The following is a 23,981-nucleotide window of genomic DNA, read 5'->3' as shown; positions in this document are numbered from 1 at the left end:
CTGGTTATCAAAGTTTAGGTGACCATCTATCTGTGTTCCTAGTCCCCTCACCACTGGGTCTACTTTTAGGGGTGTGCTATCAATATTATAAATTGCAGGGATATCTGATTTACTGAAGGGTACAATTATGTATTTTATAGCACTTAGTCTTAGACTATGGTTTTGGCACCAGTCGTTTGTCATTTTTAGGCCTGTTTGTAGGATGTCAGCATTGTTTGGGGATGCAATGATTGCTCCCAGTTTACAGTAGTCAGTGAATTTGGTGAGCCAGAGGACCTTGACATTGGCCTTCACTTCAGAGAAGTATATACCAAACAATAGGTATCCCAACACTGAGCCTTGTAGAACACTGCTACTGACAGGTTTCTTATCAGAAGTGGATTCACCTATCAGAACAACATGTGTCCTGTCAGTGAGCCAGTTGACTATCCATCTGATGATGTAGGTGTTTACGCCTAACTCAGTAAGTTTATCTATGATCCCTGAGTGGAAGATTATGTGAAAGCTTTGTGGGAGGTTGGCATAATGGTAAGCCTTGTGCATCATTTTACCCTCATTCTTGACCCTGGTGACTTTCTTGAAGAAATCTACCAGAGTGAGCAGGCAAGACCTTCCTTTGACAAAGTCAAATTGGTTCTGGTCCAGTTTTTGGAGAGGTTCTATGTTGTTATAGATCAAGTCCACTATAATTTTCTCCATGGCCATACAGATAAGACTGGTCAAGCTTCAGGGTCTGCAGTTTTCTGGGTCAATTGATGGGTCCCCCTTGTGCAGAGGGATGACTGTTACAGTCCTCTATTCCTCTGAAGCAAATCCTGTTCAGAGGCTGTGGTTAAAGGGGGTTTCTAGTGGTCCTGATAGATTCTGTTTTAAGATATTTAAGAAGCATTCTGGAATGTTGTCAGTACCCATGGAGGCTGTATTTTTGGTTTTAGTGAGCACGGTATAGACCTTTTTCTTCGTAATGACTGGTAGGAAATTATTATGGGTGTTTCTTTAGGTGTGTTTGGAGATGATGGGGGAAAGAAGTTTGAAATTAACTTGTCAGCCAGCAGGTTTGATATTTTTCAGCTTGGTGTAAGTATTTCCATTTATGATTATCTCAACACATTGCTAAGCATTTCTCCTGAAGTTATCAACATAATTAAAAAAGCCTTATGGTAATCTTTCACATGGGAGGCTATCTTTGCCTCATAGTTTGCTCTGGCTGATTTGACCAGCTCTCTAATTGGTTTGTTTAGACTGGTGAATGCCTTTTTGCACTCATTTTTCTGTTCCTTCTTGGCTTTGGAGAGGATTTTTTTTCCTTTTGTTGAATAACGCTATTCATGATAGGGGGCCACCGGGATGGATTATTTTTTGCCAGTAATCAAAGGTTTCACTCAGACAGAAAGTGCCTCTACTATGCAGCTATGAATGTGGCTGTACAGTGCATTTGTGCACAGCTCAGGGTAGGCCTTAGTGTCATCTGGGTTCAAAGGGTTTGGAAGTTTAATAAGCTGACACTTAGTTTGAGGTAACTGGCCTTAGCAAAGTTCTTAACAGGTTTCGAGTTTGATGGGGATTCCCAGTTAGTTTTAATACTAAAGGAGATCATGTTGTGGGCAAATCTTACCAGGCAGGAATTAATGCATGGGAGGAAGCAGAATCCCCCAATGTTCTTGAGTACTAGGTCTAGGAATTGTACTTCTAGTTGGGGAGCTAACTAGTTGCTCCAGGGTATTTGCATTGACGAAGCCCAAAAACCTCTGAGCAAGTGAATTATGGGTCATATAAGTCCCCAGTTTATGGAGGGGTAGTTGAAGTCACCCATAAGTATGGTGTTAGGCTGAATGTTAAGAGATTCCAGTAGGCTTAGGTAGGAGGTGTGGTTTTCCAGAATCATGTTACGGCATCTATAGCTAGTAAGGATATGCTAGGGGTCACACTTGGTTAGTTGGGCATGGAGTAGTACAAGAGAATCATGTTGTTGGACCAGTTTAGCAGTATATATCCTGGTTTCATCCTGAGCTGAAGGGGATCAAAATGCATGAAATGCATTGCAGCCTTTGGTAACCAGGGTGCTTTCCATTGCTTTGAGCCATGTTTTTGTGACTGCACATTTATCTGCATTCTCCAATGTGAGGAGTGCTTCCAGGGAGGGCAGTTTTCTATTTAAACTCCTAGCACTGAGCAGCAGTACCTTTAGGTAGATGTGAGTGATTTTGTCATTTTGGAGGGTTCAACAACTGAGCACAACCAAAAAAGCACTATGGGGATAGATGTATTTTTTGCCAGTATCCAGAAGCCAAGTGGAGACAAGTGCAAACCATCTCTGGAATAACATCATGGTTTGTCAGTCATGACTCTCCAGGCTGACAGATATTGGATCCCCTTGTTGTGACAGCAGAAAATAAGTCGATTGTTGAAGTCATTCATTTTTGCTGGTACTGTGGCATCATCATAGGTGAAGGGAGGATGCTACTCAAGGCTATATATATATATATATATATATATATATATATATATATATATATATATGTACACACACATACACACACACACACACACACACACACACACACACACACACACACACCGGCCTGGGACAGATATTCAGAGAGCTCCATCATGTCTCTCTTCATATAGTCCAGTGAGGTGTATCTTAGGTCATTTACACCCACATGGACTATGACCATGTCATTTTGGTACTTGTGGTTTCAAGACCTAAGTGCATGCATGATCTGGCCAATCCTTGCTCCATACAGACAACTCACTGTGATCTTCTCCTTGTTTAGCCTTGGAAGAGGGACAGCAGTATGTCTTAAACTGGAATCACCAATAACTAGAATGTTTGTGTGGTGTGTTGCCTTATGGGCTTAGAAGACTTTTCAGAGTTATGCCTTTTGTGAAGTGCTGTCCTTTTTTGAGTGCATGCAGGGCCACTGAGAGATGTTTATAGGAAGAATTGGAGGTTGGAGTAGATTATAAGTGAGTACCTCCACATACGTAGGTCTCTGTGTTTGTTCCTTTTCAACTCTGGACAGCAGAGGCCACCAAAGATTTTGTTGGTCATTAATTTCCTCCTCTACATTCTTGGGTGCTTGGCCACCCAAAGAAAGTTCAAAATCATCCTTGGAAGTTTAGAGGTAAGAGGATGTTTAGTTAATACAGATTTGGCAAACAAAAAATATACCTTTATCCAGAAACTGAAATTTGAGCAAGGGATATAGTCTCACATCTGAAATTTTTGATAATAATGGCAAGTTGAACGCATTCAGTTTTTCCCCAAAATGGCCCACCAATGGAATAAGGTTCTGCACTGGTATATCACTATAGTTAAACTGCAGTTTTATTCCCAAGTAAGTGTACGTGCTGACACAGCTGATGTCTTGGTATTTAAGAACATCAGACAAAAGCAAGCAAGAAACATTGAAAATAAACAAGACAGTCCTTTTCCAGTTTACTGATAGCCCAAAGAGCCCAGACAGATGTTGAAACCACTGAAATACCCTGAATATTTGGTCAATATACAGTTGTGGATTTGTCAGCAAAAGAATGCGGTCATCAGCAAACCAGCCATCTAGTTGATTAATGCTGTGCCCTAGAAACTCTCCCACCATTACTTAATATCCAAAACTATAACACTCTTTTGGCACAATATGAGAGGGCCAAACCCTAGCCTTTGGCTAAAGTTAAAACTAGTGTGGCAATATGTAAAATAACGTAATCATGTTCAGAAAATTCTGAATGCAAGAAATAGGCCTCATCTACTGTGTCCAGATGTTGTTGACTCACTAAGAAATAATCTACCTTTCTAGCCAAGCCCAGCAGTGAAGTACAAAAGGCAAAACCAGTTTCTGTGGGATGCCAGATTTACCAGAGATCAGCCAATAGGAATCTTATATCCATGATTTGATAGCATTGCAATGTTTAGAGAGCATGAGCTTTATAGCTTTATATGGGACCATATCTATTATTTAGTCTAAGACCACACTACATTTCCCACTTAGTATAACTGGGAGATGACACTGCCACAACTCTTGCAATGTCTTATGGAAGGTCAGAAAAGAAAAGGGGATATATCAACCTTGTTTTGAGCAAAAGAAAATCCTTTTTTATGAGATCAATCTGGTTCATTCTTACCTTCAGTGATACCCACCTCTCATCTTTACCTATATGTGCAGTTATGATCCACAGCTTGAGTCTGGTCCTAACTAAAACCCACATCACTTTGGCCACCAATCTGGCATACTAACCCCTCCATTGCTTCAACGTAAATTTAGTCAGATTTTTCTCTTGCAGCAACTCCACATTCATATTCAGTTTGTACAGTATTTAAAATCATACAAATATATTTAATGTGAGCATTAAACCCCTTTACATTCCATGAGTTAAAGCTAATATACTTACGCATTCTAATAACAAAGAACAAGTGCAGTTCCTTTTATTTCTCTTCCGTACGAAACAAAGGTAGGCTTGTTCAGGGCTAATTACATTGGGCAAGGCTTATATCCTTGATTGGCTAGCCGGGCAATGATGCTGTGTAATGAAGCAGTCCATCTTAGCCTGTACCATTTGCAGACTTTTGAAACTGATTAGCTGTTTGTGCATGAGTATGCAAACCTGGAATATGTGGTACACTGCAAACTGTTGTAGCTGCCATAGTATAGGCCAGAGCTTAAAAATGTAATGTCATAACAGGACACTGTCTCTAGCTCCATCCAAGTTATTATACCAGAGGCCATGGCAAGATATCACACTGAAAAGGGCTGCCGAATTGCTGCCCCATAAGCTATATTGATAACATTCTGGGCTGGCTTGCCTGTAAATATCTATAAACATCTATATATATATATATATATATATATATATATATATATATATATATATATATATATATACAGAGAACTAGAAACCAAACTACAACAGCAGAGTAGAAGGTTCAGTCTAAAAAAGAGAATCAATCCAACACTGGACAGCAATATTAACTGCATATATCTTAGAACAAAGAGGTCCAGTACACGCACATTACAAGGAATATCATTAAATGGGACAGGAGATACTGCTTATTAGTACAATGGAACCACACCACAAAACTGCATCTGCTGTTGGATCATTCAAGTAGGTTTGCTACAAGATTGCTCACGAAGCAAGAATTGCTGTCAAGTGGATGTGTGTCCAGCAGAAATAAAGGTTACTATGTGAACTATGCTTGCCAGCACTGTTACTTTCCCATCTGCTCCAGTTCTCTTAGGGAGTGTCAAGTTTGAGAAAGTCCATGGGACCTGCTGTATCCTCATCACGTAGATCGGCAAGCAGTAAAAACTTGTTGTACTGTGGATCTGCAAATTACGTATAGCACAGGCGTATTTTGGCAGAGGGTGGTCCCAATGGATCCCTGCCATGTACAAGTCTCTGGCTACTTGATTTCTTTTTCTTTCTGGAATTGTTGCACTAACTTATCTTTCACATCTGTATTCGTTTGGTGGCTTACTGGCTGAAGGACACTTTTTAAAACTAACCAGCCACCATTGTTTAGAGATTATCAAATTAAAACAAAATGTAAATAAAAAAAAATGATAAAAAAAACTCTATCTGTGTGAATTTAGGTTTCTTTCTGTGTGTGACAGTGTGTGTACTTGCATGCATGAAAGTGAAAGAAAGAGAGAGAGAGAGAGAGAGAGAGAGAGAGAGAGAGATCAAGCACTGACTGCAACAGGCAGTCCATCAGCACATTTTCATTAAATTTTAAGAGGTATGACACTCTTAACGTCTAGCAGTATTGCCTGTATTTAACTCTGTCTTTTTTGTAGTTAAACATCAGCAATATTTGCAAAATCAGGGACAGTAAATTTAATGAAGGAAAGGTTGGGGGGAGTGATGAGAGAGCTGCAGAACCTTGTATTCTAGATATTTTTAAGTAACATGTGAGTGCGAAATCGGTTGTAATTGGGGTGTGTGTGTGTGTGTGTGTGTGTGTGTGTGTGTGTGTGTGTGTGTGTGTGTGTGTGTGTGTGTCTCTGATTGTTTGTTTACATGTATTAAGTGTCTGCGTTTGTCTGTATTTTTGACTGTGCATGTTTCTATTTATGTTTTTGTGTGTCGGTCTGGGCTTCTGAATGTGTGTATGTGTTTGTGTGCATGCATACATGTGTGTGTGTCTGTGTGTCTGTCTGTCTATAGCCATAGAATACTTGCCAAGCTTGTCTTTTGGATGCAAATACTTCCTTAAGCAACAACATTTCCATATACTATATCATATGTGAAGCATCAGGTAGAAGAACTATTTTACATCAAAAATATTAAACAACTATGCATAGTAATTAAAAAGAAAACAAACACAAAGAAAATTAACAGATATTCCATACTTTAAGTGGAATAATGCTCTCCAGGATGTGTGTTATTGTGTAAATAACACCTTTTTGAGGGTGTAGAGGCCCTACACCTGAAGCTCCAGGCCTCAGATCACCTCTGGAAATGTGTTATTTACACAATGACGCACAGCCTGTCGGGCATTATTGTTGGCTTAAGGCATTATAATATCATTAGATGTTTCCTTGTCTGTATATGAAGGAATGTTATATAGCAGAGTTTAATTTTTTTTTTTCAGCAGACAGCTCACAATAAGATAAAACTCATATCTTTGAATTTAGTTTTAATTTCTTTCACAAGTTATCATGAAGCTTCTATGATGTTTCTGGTTATATTTAGATGTGCTGAGCCAAACATCAAAGAAAGTCAGCTAAAGAAAAGCTAGTTCAATGAATTTAAGAAAAATGAAATAAGTATTTCAAGAGTTAGATTTGTGACTGAATTTTTCCAGTTATTGTTCTGTATTTTAGATGAGTATGTGAATGTGCAAACAGAACTGGATTCAACAGTTTTCTTTAAAAAAATTGGGAAAAAAATGATGCACGGATTCTTTTAAAATGAGGAAAAGAGATGGAGGTTTTCTTCCAAATGAGAAAATGAGATGCTTGTTCTTCAAAAATTGAGAAAACATGGCTGAATTGCTGGACTTTCCTTCCATCAACAAACAGAAATAAAATAGCCTGCAATTATGTGGAAAGCTGAAAAACTGAAAACTCAGAATACACCTTCAACTAGCCAACAACTGGACTAGACAAAAAAGTAGCAGCTATTATGGATTATTATCAGCCCTGAGTAATATTATTTCTGACCCCATGAGTCCCATTATTTATTTCCATATGTTTTATATGTATACCAGTAAGTACCCACACAGCCCATCCTTATGGCAGAGAAGAATGAAGTCTTGACTACAACCCAAATGACCTGTGTTGGATTATTTGATTGGAAGTACAGACACTAGACAGAATGGGCCAAAAAAGTGGGAAAGAGGGACTGCTGGTGACCATCTCATCCTGAGGTAAGAGGGACAGCTTTGGCTTTCCAACTGAGTGACAGATATTGGGAGCACTGGGTGATGCACACAAGGAACATGAGCCTAGTGAGCCCCTGTTGCCATAAGCAGTGCATATAGCAGCCTGAGGACAAACATATATGTGAAGGAATACACACTCCTCTGAGGTAATGAGCAAAACTTGTGGAGCTCAGAGGAACTGCTTTGGGGAAGCAGCGACAGAGAGGCTACTCCACAGAATCTGCTAATTGGACTGCTTTTTACCAACTGACTCTTGCATCTGTGGAATTAATGAGAAGATGGGGCTCATTGGGCAGGAATGTATGAGGTCTATGGCTCTGAAATTGCCTGGAGATACTCAGGTCTCACCCTGCAGAGAAATGGGCTGATTGGATACTGATAGTGGTATGGTCCTATCGGGGTGGAGATTCAGGATCAGAGGATTAAAAAAAGCACACATGTACTAGGGTGTAGCAACAGAATTAAATAACAAAGATGTGAGGAGATGGCAGGAGAAGGGTGCTGATCATAGAAGAAGCGCTAGCTTATTCAACATGACTGTCTTACAGTTATCTTCATTACAGAAACAGGACTGAACTGAGAAATGGCATCTGACATTCGGAGACCTCAATATGGCAGATTATAGTTACAGCCTAGCTACTGAAGGCATGTCAAAGAGCAGGATAGTTCTGATTACACTCAGTCCCTAGAAATGATATGCCTGAGACTGCTTGACAGTGAACCTACTTGAGCTGGAATAAAACTGACCTAGATATTTTGGAAAGAGATGGAGGCATCATTACAGACTTAGTAGGATGCAGTCATGTGTATACAATCTCATCACTAGTGCCATTCACAATAAGCACATTTATAGTGTCTGCTGCTTGCAGAATAGTAATGCTAAACTTTAAAAGAAGATACACATCTGTCAAGGGAAGACTATTTGAAGAATTATAATGCATTAGTAAATTGCAGAGTTTTCTAAAGTGGTGACACTTAACACCAAAGGCATGATAAGAGACCTCGGGACTCTAGTGAACAGTAGCCTCTCCCCTGATAATCACATCGCCACAGTAGTCAGGAAATCCTTCTACATAGCACACCTCATCATGAAAGGGTTCTCATCCAAGAAAAAAGAAGTCATTGTCCCACTCTACTTGGCACTCACCAGATGCATTATAGAGTATAACTCCTTATTTGGAATGTACCTTACAAGGTATCTGCAGCAGCCAGAAATGCCAAAAAAATACCTCACAAAGAGAATCATGGGATTCAAACAGTTACCTCTATTCTGACCTCCTCAAAAAACTCTGGCTTTACTCCGTAGCATATCGACTACCCCGAGGTAGTCTCTGCCTAACATACAAAGCTATGTCAAACCCTGAGCTGCTGGACATGCTACACTTAAAGAAATCTTAATCTCTCAGAGCCACATGCTCTAGAGACCTAAACCTCATCACCACAATTAACAGAACTCGCTGGAGGGATAGATTCCTATCTCAGAGACTTCCCATACTCTGGAACAAACTACCTATCAATGTCAAGCAGAGTTCGTCACTAGCACTCTTCAAGAAAAATCTTGATGAGTGGATGGCAAATAGAAAATTCACCCCAAGCAATACATTGGCGGCCCTGCTAGACAGAGGCACAGGTAAACAACATCCAGGGGAGGTGAAAGCCAGGGAACCTTGTTGGCTAGGCTTACATAGGCCCTAGGGCCAATAGCCTAGTACTTACCTATGAACCTATGAACCTATGCACTAAATTTATTATTTAGCCACTTATCTTGGGTAAGTGTTATTGACAGGCATTTCCCTCCTCAAACCTCTGTACAGAATATTGATAGATAATAATAGACATAGCTGTGATTACTAGAACTGCATCACTCATAAATTTGCTTTCTCTTGAGAAAGTCAGATATTAAACAGTTTAAGTAATTATTTGGTCTGTAATGAAATGAGTAAGGTGATTGGGTGAGTTTGGCCATAAGGTGGCATTTTCTGCTAAACAAGGTAAGAAAATGCAGGGTATCATATCACACTACTTGTAATTTATATGCAGTGTGCACAGCCCACAAAGGAATGACTACAGTTATATTGGAATGCATGGCTGTTGCTAGGCTTACCATGTTATTAATGGAGCAGATGAAAAGTTATCAGCCAAATTCAATAAAGCCTACATGATCTGTTTCTACTACACACATGGTAGAACAGACGTTTAGATTCAGTAAGCATCATGTAGAGGTGTGCACAACTGTTCAAACAAAATAAACACCATTGCATGCTAATTACAGCATAAATAGCTGAACTGTATGCTAATCAACCAATCCAACACAGCGGAGCTATTCAACAAGCTATAAAGCAACCATGTAGACTCAGTGCTGGTTTTCCCTGTCAATTCCAAAACCTACTGGAATACAGCCATGGAAAGGAGTCTACATGGAAAGAATGTTAGTGGCTGCTGCTGCTTTAATTCATGTGTATGTGCAACAGGCTGAAGTCTCTGCTGCTGCCAATAGACCATGGCCAAAAAGGAGAGTTTTCAGACCATGTTTAACTTTTCACAACCTACATTATGTGGAAATTGTAGAGCACTGCATGTTGGATAGATACACACTACAGGAACTCTGCAACCTCTGTCATCCTCAACTCAGACCCAGGGCAAACCGGGGGGGCATTCATCCCAGCAGAGAAAAATGTATGTGTAGCACTTAAAATCTTAGCTATAGGTACCTTTCATAGACGAACAGGGACATGCTGGGGGTGTCACAGACATCAGCATCTATCTTAATTACATGTCAGCATATGCAGTGTTTAGCTGCCAGAATGCAAGCATACCTTCTGAAAATCAATACTCCTCTCTGCAGATATATCCTAAAGTAATAGCCTGTCTTCTGTGTTCCCCACATAAAAAAGTCTGCTCACCTTCAGTTTCCTTAGCTACACAGGTACCTTTTTATGGAGTAGATTTGGGGCTGTCAGCATGGTGAAGATGCAAATGAGGTGTGAGCTCATTAGAATTGTTGAATCCAAAATACTTGGCTTCATGTAGCTGATGTAAGTATAGTGCAGGCACTCCCTCGGTGTTTGTTTATAAGGGATTGTAACTGTGAATGGTTACTGGTAGGGAGAATGTAAACACAACAGCAATGCAGACTGCCCTACATGTAGTGGGTGTGTTAGCATAAGCTTACGAAATGTTAGATGTAATTTTGCCAAAGTTGGAAATGTATGCAAGCAGCACACAATTCACAGGTTCTGGTAATCAACATCCAACCTCCCCTTCATTTGTTGGCACCTGAATATGATATTATTTCCACTTAATATCCTCACACATTTTAAGGCCAATGATATAGAATGGCTTACAGACTGCATGTCTCAGATTAATGGCCAGATAAGAGAAGAATGACCAACAAACACAGAGAGGTAAGACAGAGCTATGTATTTGGAAGCAATACTCTTAACTGGTTGTGTGATCACTTAGTGCACTGCATCCAAAAAATAATAAATATATAAATAACATTTGTATGATTTCATATTACTGTAGATGATGTTGTACTTGGTTGTATGAAGAATGATTTCAGTTTCTTGCTGCAAAGCTGTTTGTGTGGCTAAGAGTGATAAGGCACCCTTACTGTGTTCTGAAGGTTCATTAGAGTGACAGATGAACTCCAGACCTATTTTACAATATCTCGTGTCCTAATATATTGTACTTTGTATGTCATATTCTGTTTTCCTTATTTCAGCTACTTTCCTTTTTTTCTTTTTTTTTCTTTCATTTTTTGGGGGGAGCAATGTTTGCACTATGTGGTACTTAGCAGAATCACGGCAACAGAGGAAATGAATGGTGGGTTTGGCTGTACGTATCTTATTTGCTCGAAGCGTGGCAGTATGTAAACTGGACAACTGGATGACACAAGAAGCAGACAGCACTCAGACAGCCAAAAACAGAAACTGGATACATTTGATTAATTCTAGTGGGCACCATGCAAACCCACTAAGTGGTGTTGTGCGGTGGTTAGAGGAGAGACTTTAACAATGATTAGTAAATTAGGAGATGTCATGTAACTAGTCCTGTGGCAGCAGGCATAAGTGTAGGGCTGGAGTACAGGTGGCCATGGGCTCTAATACAGGATGTGCAACCTTTTTTTACTGTTGTGATACTGCAGTTTATAGTGATGAACAGCAGCACAGACAACTGTTATTTCAACTTTCATGTGGCAACAGGTGAAAGAGTAGAATTGCTATACACATGGTCTTGTGTTCTAATACAGGGTATCCCCTACACTTTTACTGTTGTTCTATTTCCCATTATTTCCACTCTCACTTATAACACTTTAGATTATATGTATGAGGGATGAGACACTATAATTGTGTTATCAGATGTATGACTGAGGGTATGCTGCATACATATTTCTGTAAGTACAAGTCTGTTATCTGGACTTGCATGGTGTTCACAATTACCTAAAGCACATACAAATCTGGATCTATATCCAATAACCTTATCAGGTCACACATGTATATGTGTAACAGCCCATACTATTGCCTGTATTTAGGTATGATTCCTAAGTATGTCTGAGCAACATATCTTCTGTGGCAAAGAAGGAAAATCAACACTATAGAAGAAAATGGTTTATCCTTAATGCTTAAGGTTTGAATCCCACAGTGTAAAAATCACATTTCTCAGTGTATAAAAGTAAAAACAAATGTGGCAGGTCATTACATTTATGTCCCCAGTGCATGTCTGCAAATCTAACTCACCTAACAGTTACCTTCCAATTTTCAATATATATTTCCAGGCTACATCAGCAGACACCCATCACGCTAAGGCCAATTGTCAGATTAACCCTTCAATTGCAGTTATTTCATTTTCACTGCTTGCCACTGCAGATCTTCCATTGCCATCAGGAAAATGCATTGCTCAGGTGTGCACAGTCCAGAAAACAGGACAAGTAAAATTGTCGAGAAAACATCAATCTGTATTCCTGTAGGCCTGCTGTTAGACATGGCTAGCATTAGTGGGGAAGGTGCCATGTTTATCACACAGAGGTGGGATGTCCAGGAGACCAGGATATCTATTAGACTCCTAGTAAAGCACCACACCCACAGTCTTCGGCAGCGGTACTATTCTGGCTCTAGTACAAATCTGAGGCTTGGAATAGTTTAGTCCGGGTTATATGCAGTGCCACTGGTATCCCACTCACTTGAGAGCAATATAAGTATCATTTTAATGACCTACAGAAGAAGAAGAGGGTTAGTCTTCACCATTAGTTAGAGGAGTTTAGGACTGTGGACATTTCACAGCTGTGTAAGTATCAACTAAAAAAAGTACTTGTAAGTCTTAGAAAGCATAATATAGGCACGACTGGTATGAATAATGCCCTTGTGTTTGTTTATCTTCTTTCCCTAGCTGCCAGAAATCAGGAGTTCAATGTCTGGGCCTATGAAACTCGATTGGACAGGCTGGGGAAGAAAGGGGTATGCATGCAGCAGAGGGGAAGTGTTATTGTAGCAGTTAAAGATAGCTTTAGTGGTATTTTAGAGTTGTATCAAATTGAGCATGCATATCCCAACTGTAAATGCAAGTAAGCATGCATTAGTCTGTAGCACAAACTAATTGTAAGAGTCCAGTAATAGACTTTAGTTAGAGATTGTGGGTTCAAATACCATAATTCACAACTATACGATACTGTCATTTTTTCAATAATATTTACATTAAATTAAAACTCTATACCACTGGCACAAATGCCCTGCTGTAAACTGTAATCTGTATAATTGGAACATACATATGTACAATATATGCACATTTCAATGATTACTTGCAGCTATCTGTAGTGTAGTGTATATCTGTTAGGAGGTATACTTAAATGTAAAACTTAAAATAATAGAGTTATATAAATGCAGTAATGCATTGTATGTCACATATGATGGCACTGATTTTATCTCTTTTTTTCTCTCACCCCAACCCTTAACTCTCTTTTTTATTTTCTTTATTTTTATTTTGTTATAATATTTTATTTTTAATTTAATTTTTTTTTACTTTATGTGATGTCAAAAATGTGTCCATATCATCCATATGTACCACATCACCACATGCTCCACAGCGCAGTGAGGTAGGCCAGCCCCACTGGATCAGCTTGCCACTGCCACCCCAGCTCAAGCACCAATGCCCAGCATGTCTGAGAGCCAACCTGACAGCACTGCCTCTACTGGTCCTACTCTATCTGCACCCTCAGGTAATCTTGATTGGTAGTCTTGCCCAGTGGTACCCTTTGGGACTAGTGGTGGAGGTGGTGATTTCATCACCAGCATCAAGTTTCCAGGAATGGTATGTAAGGTGGTGCACTACACCATTGGTGCATGTCTACGCCAGATGGAGAGGCTGCTCTCCTTTATGTTCTGTAGGAGGAGGTGGAGGAGGAGACATCAAGCACTCCAGCCACCTGTGGAGTAAGGTGACAGTGATGACAGTCCAGTGGATGAGGACTCAATTCTCATTGTCTCCAAGCTTGACAGCCGTGGGCACAGTTTGTTCACACCTTTACCCCAATCATGGTGTCCCCAACCTTTTCTGTCCATCAACATCCCTGTCTTTTGTCTTGTTTGTCTTGTCTGTCTGCAATTGCTTCCTCACCTACCCAACTTACCAGACCCAGACATACCTATGTCCCTTCCCTTCCCCAATATTCCCCTCTCTCTCTCTCTCTCTCTCTCAAATAAAAAATAAATGGGCACCTGTCCTACAAAAAAAAAAATCTTCCCATACATAGCTTTCCATTTCACACATGTCATCTTGACACACTTTATTTGGTCCAAGCAGCTATACATCATGGTTACATTGTGGTCACCTCTCTTTGTGGAGGTGGCAGTCTAAATTCAATTAACATTCTGTACATATGTTTAATTTACACAGTTAAAGAAATGGATAGCTATGGTTCTTTTCTACCTCCCTCCTGCACATTCCTGTACTGCTTTCCCTTTGTTCTTCCCCTTGCTTGCGCCCCATTTCACCACTTTCCTATCTATCCCATTTTTACTAATTTTATTTTGTCAAAAAATATAATCACACACAACACAAATAAATAGCAGAAAAAACAATGGATCTCTTAACTTTTTTGGGTTCCATGTTTGTTCAGAGATGCGCATCATGAACCAATGAGCAGCAATGGTGAGTGGCTGAGAACTGCTGTGGTTACCTCTATACAACATCAGTTAACCCTATGTGCTATGCCAACAAACAGCTACAAATGTACTATAAAGAATTAATGTCATTGAATTATTAATGTTTATTGAAAAGTATTTAAAAGTATTAGATATACCTGGATTTGAACCAAGTGTCATCTGGGCTCAAAAGGACATGTGTTAATGCATTAACACATGCTGTCACAGAGTCAGTTAAGCAGCAGATGCATTTCACAGAGTCAATACTAATGCTAAGACTTTAGCAATACAGCTGACATTGCATGCTGCTTAGCTACGCGCAAACATGAATAGTATTGAAAATGTGCATTTGGCATGCTCATACACTTTGTCAACTGTTGCACAAACCCGCTGCTCGCTGCTATGGAAAAGTAAATATTATTATGTTTTACTACTGTTTACCACCCATTTCTTGTCTATAAAATGAAATTACTTGTGGAAACATAACAAACTGATGGCCCTAACAATATGTGTCATATTTACTATACAGCCATGTCACACACACACACACACACACACACACACACACACACACATACACACACACACACACACACACACACACATATATATATATATATATATATATATATATATATATATATATATATATATATATATATCAATTACACTACAGAAAATAATATCTGATGTTGTGTGACATGCAATGTTCATCAGTCTGGTAACACGCAGAACTACAACTATTGACCCAAAAGCCTAAAAAGCCTTATCTGCAAGGTGAGGGAAGGAATCAGCATGGATTTTATCCACAGGACATAGGTGACCTTCAAAACACTTGACCCAATCCATTTTGTTTTTGTCAAGGGTAGATCTTCCTTAGTAAACCTAGTGGACTTCTTTGGTGCTGACTCCAAAGATCTGGATGAGGGATAACAGGACATACCACCTATGGTGAGTTATCCAAGGCCATTCACAATATCCCCCACTCATGTCTCATAGTGAAAATCTCCCATCTGGGAATTAAGCCATATATAACTAGATGGATAGCCAACTGGCTCAATGACAGAACAAACACTGTCAATGTTGGGGACTGCACCTCCACCACTAGCCCACTTACCAGTAGAATACCACAAGGATCGGTGCTGGACTTTCACCTGCTTGGAAACTATTTCTATGATGCACCAGTAGCAGTAGATGGCCTGTGCATTATCAGGTTTGCAGATAACTGTTAAATAGACAGTCTCATATAGAGTCCCCCACTGATGGTAACATATTACAGAAGGGCTAACACACAAATGATTTGTGCCATGCTCACGGACTGAACCTTAAAGCAAACAATGCCTCATTGTCCCTTTTGGCAATGAAGTTCCTATGCTAATTATGATATGCATAGCACCCCTCTAAGCTCAAACACAGTTTTGTGTGACTTGATAACACATGTTGATAGCAATCTACACTTTAATTGCTATGTGCCCATAGTGTTGAGCCACACATTCTGCATTGCACACCTCATGCATATGGACATTATATCCAGGACAGGAAAGTCATAGCTGTACTGTACTCTACCCTTATGAGACCACTAATTCAGTACACTTCTCCCTTCTGTTTGTCCCTCACCAGAGAAGTGGAGCAATTGGAGGAGAATCCAGTGCCTCCAAAACATGACATACATGGAAAGACTGATAGTCCCGTAACTGTCCTCAGTATCATGCAGGCTGCTGGGTGGTGACCTATGGCTGGCCTACAGAGCAGTCTCAGACCCTGCCCTACTGGAATTGTTGAACATCTGCAAGTCAGATGGAACAAGAATAACTTGCTCCAGGGTTCTCAACATAGCCTGTAACATAAACAGAACATGCTGGGGAGACAGATATATCCCCCAGCGATTGACACTACACTGTAATAGGCTCCTACTACATGTAAAGCAGTGCTCCTCAGTGACTTTGTCCAAGTGCAACCTTGGCAACTGGGTGGGTGATTGCAAGGTCACGCTTGGGTTGGCATCTATGTCCATCATGGACAGGGCCAGTCAGTGTTGATCACAAAATCGCTCTGTTAACAATGACCATCTAACTATTATCAATAATGTCACTTGTGTTTTTACACAGCTAGGCTTATAAACACCCTAGAGCCATTAGACTGATAGTCTCCTATAAAGCTAAAAAGTTATGAACATATGCGAACCTCCCAACATCTGCTCTCCAACATGACCTGCTAATGTCATCCACTATAGGTTGACCTGCACTCTTACAAAAGTCAGACGTGCTGTGGTGCTTGCATAAAGTATTGAGTAATGTTGTCTGTGTATTTACATATGAGGGGTTCTGTTCTCACTGCAGTCAATTGTGTGTGTGTGTGTGTGTGTGTGTGTGTGTGTGTGTGTGTGTGTGTGTGTGTGTGTGTGTGTGTGTGTGTGTGTGTGTGTGTGTGTGTATGGGTGTTGCTGTTGCTTGACATTACTAAGAGCATTTTACACTGGCATTTGGGACACTGTTACAACCATATTCTTCTCAATAGGTACTGCTGATGTCATCAACTATAAAGTGTTGTCTCAGACACTTCAAGTCACACTTGAGTTGTTGTGCTTGTCTTAAATACAGAGGTTTGTATTCTGTGTGCTTAGACAGGTATGGGGTTCTATTCCCACTGCAGAGAACTGTGTGTGTGTGTGTGTGTGTGTGTGTGTGTGTGTGTGTGTGTGTGTGTGTGTGTGTGTGTGTGTGTGTGTGTGTGTGTGTGTGTGTGCTTTTATTTGTCCTCTTGCTTGACATAACATAGAGTCTTTTACACCAGCATGTGGAACCCTACTGCCATATTCTCTTCTTAAGGCATTGCTGATTATATCAGCTATATCAGCTTTGTGGAAATGCACTATTCCCTCCAGGGCAGGGTCAGGGTCTAGCCTGGAGGCCAGGCAGATGTCACCTCATACTATACAATACCAATTACAGTGACATGGCTTTCAATCTATCCACATATATCAAGGCATGGTTTGCTGGCCCTGTTTTTTCTTGATGAAAAAGCCTTGTGGTCTGTCCAGCTGCTGTATGCGTCTGGTGAGGTACATGCAAAACAGTGCATTATCATCTATTAGTGTTCATAGGTTCATAGGTTCATAGGTTCATACTAGGCTATCTGCCCTAGGGCATTTATAAGCCTAGCCAGAGTGTGTTTGGCTTTCGCAACCCATTTTAAAATAATTTTGCTATGCCCTTTTTCGAGGTTAGTATACTGTGCCTCTGTCTAACAGTGACACAGAAGTGATACCCGGGGTAAACCTACGATCTCCCATCCACTCATCAAGATTCCTCTTGAAGAGAGTCAATGAGGGACTCTGCCTAACCTGGACTGGGATTTTATTCCAGAGTGAAGGGAGCCTCTGGGTTATGAATCTGTCCCTCCAGCATGTCTTATTTATTTCAGTGCTGAGGTTCAAGTCTCTCGAGAGTGTAGCTCGATGGGATTTGGATTTTCTGAGGTGTAGCATGTCCATTAATTCCGGGTTGGACATGGATTTATACGTCAGGCACAGATTGCCTCTGAGCAGGTTGTATGCCACTGAGTAGAGCTGGAGTTTCTTTAACCGGGCAGCATATGACATCTGTTTGAGCCCTTTGATCCTCTTGGTGAGGTACTTTTGTGTCTTTTCAGTTGCTGCAGGTGTCTGGTAAGGTACATCCTAAAAGGGGTATTGTACTCAATTATGGGCCTGATGAGGGATGAGTAAAGAGGCATGATGACCTCCCCTGATCTAGATGTGAATCCCTTCATGATTAGGTGGGCTATATAAAATATTTTTCTAACCACTTTGGCCACTGTTCTGATGTGGTTTGAGTACAGTGTTGTCATACAATCCTAAGATCTGAATATGATGGTGTGATGTATGATGTGCACAACATAGGCTTTCAATGCCAATGTGAACATTTACTGGTCAGAGTTCAGACTGCTATCTACATGTATTTCCAGTGCCTACATTCCTGGGTTCCAGTACAGCAGGACTGCTGTGAATGCTGTAATTAACATGGACTTCTACTTTTTAGAAGGACAACATAAAGACACATTTCTGCATTTGTTTGTAAATTGTGTGGATTTCTCACCAATCATTTTTTTGGAGTTAGCTGCTCCTATAGTATATTATCATCATTGCTAGACTCCATGATTGCACCCAATATGCAAGAATCAGAAAACATGGTAAGCCAAAGGGCATATGGCCTGAATTGTCAAGAAACAGAGTCCAAAAAGGAAAGGGGCCAAACACAGATCCCTGGGGTTTGCCAATGGTGACAACTCTACTGGTACAGGTTGATCCACCAACTTTCACAGTATGTGTTCTGTTGGTGAGTCAACTGGATACCCATTTAGAGACATAAGTTTTACTTCCAAGCTGGGAGAGTTTCTCAAGGATATCTGCAAGGAGAACTGTGTCCAAACCCTAGGCCAGGTCACTGTAGGCAGTATGCACTGTTTTACTTCATCCAGGCCTATCACACAGAATCAATGGGCTCTGACAACATCACAGATCATCTATGGCATGACTCAGCCCATACACCTTCCTGATACAGTTGAATACACATGTCAAAACATCCCCCACACAAGCTATGTTCCCGTAGAAGAGTATACATCAACATGCATCCATCCAAGTTCAGGGGACAGCACCTGATGCATGCATGTATAGATAACTCTCTGAGATAGATAAACATGTCATCATGGACCTCTACTAAATGAACACTAGTAATATTCTGGCTGTGTGCAACACACCCTTGTCAGTTGTTAATGCTACATTATGTCTGTTACATCTGACAGATGCCCTCAAAGAGGTCATCGAGGGCATGCATGATGACAACAGTATCATCTTGTGAACCTTGACCAGGTCAAGGCATATGACACAAATCCAGACCAAGGTATTCAATCAACACTGTCATATGTGGTCATACAGTAAGTAGCTGTATCACCAAGTAGGTAGACCAGTGTACCACACGCACATGGCATCTCACTAAGTTGAAATGTATGAAATATCTATAGCTCAGGTCCAGTGATCAAGTTTGTACATCAAGGCTGTCTGCTAGGCCCTTTCCTGGCTGCATTTTAAGTGATTAACATCACAGACGGCATATACATCCTTTGTCCAAACTGCTGCCTGATGGTCTAGAAATTATGTGTAATCATTGACTCTTCCTATGAAATTAGTGTAATACAGACAGTATCAACACATAACAAAAATTGCTGCCACAGCCATGACAGCACCTGCAATGACAAGAAAACATGGAGGGATATTTTACATCAGGAAAATAAACACGCAACCCTAGTATAATGTAAACATCAAACCCTATAATCAGACCAACATGTATCTGAACTGTAGCCTGGGTTATATGGTAAATAGCACATCCACCAGCATGTTGTCAAAGTGTTGATTACTCCCTTGTATGTAACAAAAATACTGAGTATGCAAAGGACATCCTCATCAGAGGCCATAATACCTTCATAGTTCCCAGCCTTCACCACACCAGCATCTGGGTACAATGCACCCTTCTTCATGTACATATCTCTCTATACATCATCCATTGATGTGTAACTGAAGTGTGCCACTTTTGTCACAGTGAGCTGTCACACAGCTTATTGGCCATACCTAGATATTAGTTATGTGCCATATACATTACTGACTGATGGTGCAGAACAGCAATCAAGTTGTTACAACCGATGCACGTGTGCTACCTGTTCTGCTGATGTACACACTACATACATAATTGTTTGACAACATTAATGTCTTGGATATCATTAGTTACAGTGTGGATTGTGCCTTGTTTGTCATTTTTGCATTTAATTACCTGTAACACATTGCATTTAGGTTACTTGCTCACTAAAGCAATTATATAAGCCAGCACTAAAAAATTAAAAGCACTACACCCTCACAAACTCCCCTTGAGTACCTTGTTCCCCATTGACCCTTTTTTTCAATTATAAAGGAATTCCCAATACTATTCTAGCATGGCCAAAGTTCAGTTGTCAATCTCCTCTCCGGTCCAGCTGGTGAATCTGGGAATCTTGAGGCAATGTTACAACTGCCTCATGTACACAGACAACCCTCTCCTCCTCCCAACAAATTCCAACATATGTGAGAGATGCAACCATATAGCCAAACTGGAGGCTATGCTCTCTCAAATCAGTACTGGCATAACCAGTCAGGAGGAGAAGGAAACCACACTCACTACAATTCCAGTCTCACATAGACCTACCACGACAGCAAACCAAACACATAAACACACAAAAACATACTCGGAGGCTCTAAATAAAAATCTGCCTAAGCAGCAGAGACCTCCAAAGCAGACACCCAAGCAACTGCTACCCCAAAACAAAACACGTGCAACATAGCTCACAAAGCCAGTGTGCCGAACAGTGACAGCCCTTAAGGCTAAACAACGCACCTTGTACCCTAAACAAGCTTAAACTGTTTTTTTAGCTGTTTGCTGCATTATTTAATATCTGCACTTAAAGTTACATTTTAGTCGAATTTGATCAAAAGTTTGTTTGTTTGTTTGTTTAATTTAACTGTTGAGACTGCCCACTAAAGTGTGCTAGCCTGTGTAACTGATTTATTACTGTTTCTGCATTTTCTGTGTGTTTCTATCTAAAAACAAAAAAAAAAAAAAAAAATAATCCTTGTTTTCCCGCCTCTCCTCGACTAGTTTAGACCAGTTTACAGGCATTGCTGTATTCTGGGCTGTGGTGTAGTTCCTGTGTTGTCCATTACCTTACTTGGATAGAAGGAAGTTTCTTTGCTCACCAGTGGGAGTGGGGAGCCTTGAGCAGCCTACCTGTCCCTGTAGGAAGTGACCTCAGCACAAGAGCTGTAGTAATTGGTTGTTTTGGACCATTTCTAGCTCTTTTGAAGTTCCCTGTTTAAAATCTGCGTTTGCACGGCTTTGTGCGATTGCGCGCATAACGCAGTGCTGGTTAAACAAGGTTAAACTTCTTCTGGCTCTGCCAAGTCTGCTCTTCAAATTTTCCCTTAAGGAAGCTCTACTCTTAGTATAATCAGATGACTCACTATATTATAAGCCTAGCACTTGTTCTCAAAACTTCTCTACTAAGTAAGCACTCTTGTACTAGGTAAGCACTACATCCACCTACCACCCCTGTGAATATCCACTTCCCTTAAAGGCGCAGCACTCCCTTATACTGTTCTAGCATGTCGAGTGGTAGATTACTGGCGTCCCCTCCAGTTCAGCTGGTTAATCTGGGTATCTTGAGACAATGCTACAATTGTCTCATGTACACAGACAACCCTCTCCTCCTCTCAACAAACACAAATACATGTGAGAGATGCAACTATATAGCCAAACTGGAGGCTGAACTCTCTCAACTCAGGGCTGGCATGACCAGACAGGAGGAGATGGTAACCACACACACAACAAACCCAGCCCCACATAGACCTACCTCAACTGCAAACCAAACACATAAAAACACTAAGACATACTCGGAGGCTCTAATAAAAAACTTACCAAAACAACAGAGGCTCCCAAAGCAGACATCCAAAAATCCACCACCTCTAAACAAAACACATGCAACACATACTTCAATAAATCAGTGTGTCAATCAATCACAGCCCTTAAGGCCAAACACCATGCCTGATACACTAGTAATAGGTGACTCTATAGTCAGACACACTGATGTCCTGCTGACAAGGCTGAACAAGGAGAGGGTGACTGTGAGCTGCCTATTGGGAGCTAGGATCCGCCACATAACACATGCACTCAGGTCACTCCAAAGCAAGTACAAATATGACTCCGTCATTGTCCATGCTGGCGTGAATGACCTGAGATGTACCTCCCTGGACTACATGAAAAGAGACATAGAGGAGCTCTCTGATTATGTAGCCCAGGCTGGTATGACCCTGACCCTGAGCAGCATCTTGCCCTCACCAAGAATGATGCCACAATACAAAGACAAGATGATCAGCTTTAATAATTGGCTCAAGTACTGGTGTCATTCTAAGGGGATCCAATGTCTGTCTGCCTGGGATGACATGTTGGACAAGCCACGCTGCTTCGCAAGGGATGGCTTGCACCTGTCACCACTGGGCTTCCGGATATTGGCTAAGGCTCTTGCCACCCCCATAGTGCCTTTTTTAGGCAAGGCTCAAAAGACAAACCCACCTCCTTAGAAAACAAAAATGAGAAAAAACTAAGGGTAATGCTGCTCAACGCCAGAAGTCTAAATCTCAAGATGCAGGCACTCGATGCACTCCTCAGTATGGAGAACATCGACGTCTGTGCAGTAATTGAAACCTGGTTCAAAGCTCCTGAGAGCACCCCAGCACTACCAGGCTATACCTCGTATTATGCTTTTCGGCCCCAAAACCCGGGCTGAACCACAAAGGGAGGGGGAGTGTCCATATTCATCAAGGACACCCACACCTCCAGGTTAGTAGCAACACATGAAGCATCAGAGACCATACAGGTGCAACTAACCATAGGCAAAACTGCTATACAACTGGTAGCATGTTACAGACCACCCTCCCAATCTCAGGAACCCCACTAAGCCTTCCTGAAGACATTGGAGGATATGAATGTATCACAAAATACCATCATACTGGGAGACTTCAACTACCCTAACATAGATTGGGTACATTACTCTAGCCCTAACACCTTAGCCCAAAGGTTCCTGGAATTCATAAATTCAAATGCACTGGAACAACTAGTCACCTCTCCCACTAGGGGAGATAATATACTAGACCTGATCATCACAAACATGGGGACAAAATGCTCCACACCAGAGGTATACCCCTTACTAGTGAGATCTGACCACAAACTAATCACCCTGGATATACATATCCCACCTCCACCCCAGCACAAAAGAACACAGTGAAAAACTTCTCAAAAGCAGACTTCACTCTTCTTAAGACTGAGATGGTATCCTTTAAGCCCACTGGGCCAGTGGATACCACATCCCACAATGCTGAATCCTTCAGAAATGCTTTCTATTGACATCCCCAAGAATGCATGGATCATGCAATCCCAAATAAATCCAAGTCCCTCTCCACCAAAGGCAAGCGTCCTGTCTGGTGGACCTCAGCCATTAACAAATTGTATAACAAAAGAAGGAAACTACTGCACGACAGAGCAAAATCCCATAAAGGGAAGACATCTCTGATCAACACCCAGCAGAAAACTATGTTCTCTCATAAAAACATCCAAGGCCAACTTTGAGAGAAAAATTGCTAAGGACACTGAAGATAACCACAAAGCCTTCTTCAGCTATGTTAGAAACCTGGGCGGAAACCCTCAGATATGCTCAGAGTTAGTTCACAAAAACAAAAAATACACTGAACCCACAGATATTGCCAACATTCTGGCTGACAGGTTCAGTGCAAATTTCTCCCTCCCTCACCCCAAAAGAAGAAATACTTATCCCAGCTGAATGTAATCTCCCTGTCATCTCAGATGTCCAAGTGAGAGCCA

The sequence above is a fragment of the Protopterus annectens genome, chromosome 10.part0, assembly GCF_019279795.1.
Source record: "Protopterus annectens isolate FY-2018-M chromosome 10.part0, PAN1.0, whole genome shotgun sequence".
In the NCBI taxonomy this organism is placed as follows: Eukaryota; Metazoa; Chordata; order Ceratodontiformes; family Protopteridae; genus Protopterus; species Protopterus annectens.
The sequence above is the reverse complement of the archived record's forward strand: the minus strand, read 5'-3'. Positions refer to the sequence as shown.